This window comes from Nannospalax galili, unplaced genomic scaffold, assembly GCF_000622305.1.
Source record: "Nannospalax galili isolate Female #2095 unplaced genomic scaffold, S.galili_v1.0 scaffold1220, whole genome shotgun sequence".
Taxonomy (NCBI): Eukaryota; Metazoa; Chordata; class Mammalia; order Rodentia; family Spalacidae; genus Nannospalax; species Nannospalax galili.
In genome coordinates, this window is record NW_008346901.1 from 78,774 (window position 1) to 81,364 (window position 2,591).

Consider the following 2,591-nt stretch of genomic DNA (forward strand, 5'->3'; position numbering starts at 1 on the left):
GATAAAATTTTATTCATTATGGTCTGAGGGAAAAAAAAAGAAAACTTCAGATTAATAAAAAAGATTTCAATAATGTCAAAACTGCACTGCATTTTCTTTATGTATAATTGAAAGTTTTCTTATTTAGTGAAGGACATAGGAAACCGGTAATATAGCAACAATTGCCTGAATCAGAGTAAGCATATTAACTCTCACAAGAAAAACTTGACTGTAAAACACAGGTGAATAATAAACAAAAATGGTACTTTGATATTTCAGGAAATATTCTGATTCTCAGAGAAATGAAAGAGTGGAGTTCAGAGCTACGGTGGAAATGCTGCTTCTCCTCCTATCAGGAAGCTGAAGATCAAAGGCATGAGAAGGGCACAGGAGATCAATATTCTGTATGGGCTCCAAGGATGGAAATGGCTCAAGGTGTTTAAGTTTTGATTTACCTAATTATTCCCCACAGAATGTTGACATGTATTCTTGCCAAAATCAATGCATGTTTTCTTCCGGCCTGCAGACTTATTACCACTGAGCTTGCTCTTTGAAATGACTCAGGAGACTAATACTGGACCATGACCAAAAAAGCCTGTCTTTGAATGGAGCAGGAAAAAATTCTATGAGCTTGTACTTAGTTACAGCTAAAGATTTCTTATTTATCCTCGGCTATGTGCTCTTGGGTCTTCAGCAAGATCAGTCAGTATTTTATTCCATGCATGAACTTTGGAAGTTGCATGTAAGTTTTTTGAAGCTGTCTTTTCCTCTACTGAAGCTCTATCTAATGTTATTTTTAAACTCATGGACTTTTAATTTTTTAAGAGTTGTCTTAAGTTCATAGCAAAATTATAAGGGGCATTCAGATAATTTCTCTTTTACTCTTTGCACACACACTTATGCAGACTCTCACACTATGAACACTACCTACCAGAATAGTGCATTTATCAGGTCATGAACCCACATTCCATGGTTCGCGTAGTCTCTACTCAGTGTTGTGCCTTCTGTGGGCGTGGATGGGTGTGTACTCGTGCATATACAGCAGGTTTCATCATATGTTTACACTGTACAACCATCTCTTCTCTACCATCCAGTCTTCCTCTCACCCCGACCCCTGGAAATGATAAAACTTTCATATTCCAGTTTCTCTTTTCACAGAATGTCACTTCAGTAGAGTTATATTTATGTAGCCTTTTCAGATTCATCTTTTTTTCCTGTGAAGTACACACTTAAGGTTCCTTGCCCAGGCATGGTGGTGCAGGCCTTTAATCTGAGCACTCCAGAGGCAGAAGGTGGATCTCTGAGCAGGAGCGGAGAAGGTCTGAGGGGCCAAGGGTCTCCTCAGCCCACCTGGCATTGAGAATTGGAGGAGGAGAAGCCAAGGATAGGCCCAGGAATAATGGAGTCCAAAGATGAACAAGGGGTGAAGAATCCCAACGTAAGGAATGGCCATCAGGGAAAGGTGGGAAAGGAAAAGAAGCAGCTAGACGCTGATAAAAGGGAGCCGGTGGCCCTCCCTTTAGAAGCTGGCGAATGCTATGTCCCTAGAGGAAGTGCTAGAAAGCCCATCCTGCACTATAGGTGAGATCTGAAGCACTGTTTTGAGAGCCCCAGGCAAGGATGAGAGGGGAGAATGAGCAGGCAATGTTTGGGGAGGAAAAGAGGCACTTAATGGAGAAGTTACAGGAAAGGCAGCTGAGCCATAGTCTGCCGGCAGTTAGCACTGACACCCTTCACCAAAGATCATCGTGATGAGTTTTGCCTTATGTCCTGAATCTTGAGATTTTTCTCTGAAAATAATATGGGACCCTGCTTCTTAAACTTATATGTTTATGATGGATGTACTGTTGTAAATTTTTTAATATTCCCTGTGAATCTCCACTTACTGCCAGCTTCAACTGGATGTTATGTTTTTGGCTCAGCCTATACTTTTGTTAGCAAAATTTATCTATTGCATGACAAGATGCTCATTACATATTGTGGAGTTGATAATGCAGTTAAAAAAGGCAAAAAAAGGAAGGAAGGAATAAAGAAAGAAAGAAAGAAAGAAAGAAAGAAAGACAGAAAGACAGAAAGAACCTAAAACTTAATTGCTTCTAAGGTTTATCATTGATGAATAAAGTTGTCACAAACACTTTGAGCAGTTTATATATAGATTTAAGTTTTGAACTTCTTTGGATGAACACTAAAAACTATAATTGCTGAATTGTATGGTAAAAGAACGTTTAATTTTCAAGTCCGGGCTTGGTGGTACACGCCTTTAATCCAAGCACTTGGGAGGCAGAGGCAGGTTGCTCTCTGTGAGTTTGTGGCCAGCCTGGTCTACTTAGGGAGTTCCAGCCAGCAGGGGCTACAGGCAGACCCTGTCTCAAAAAGATGAAAAATAGAGAATGATTAATTTTTGTGAGAATCCATTAAGCTGCCCTTCTGAGTGTGGTACCATTTTGCCCTCTCATGAATCATTAATGAGAATTCCTCTGGCACTTGATGTTACTGTTCTGGTTTTCAGCCTCTAAGTGCTGCTCAGTGGCATCTCACAGGCATTTCCATCCGCGTTTCTCTGATGACATGTTGTGGAGCATCTTTTCATGTTCTCAATTCACAACTGCATC

General features: G+C 40.3%; 1 pseudogene; it reads left to right on the plus strand.

Moving 5' to 3' along the window:
- Nucleotides 1–1,378: 1,378 nt before the first annotated feature.
- Nucleotides 1,379–1,753, plus strand: LOC103742313 (annotated as a pseudogene).
- The last annotated feature ends 838 nt before the right edge of the window (nt 1,754–2,591 follow it).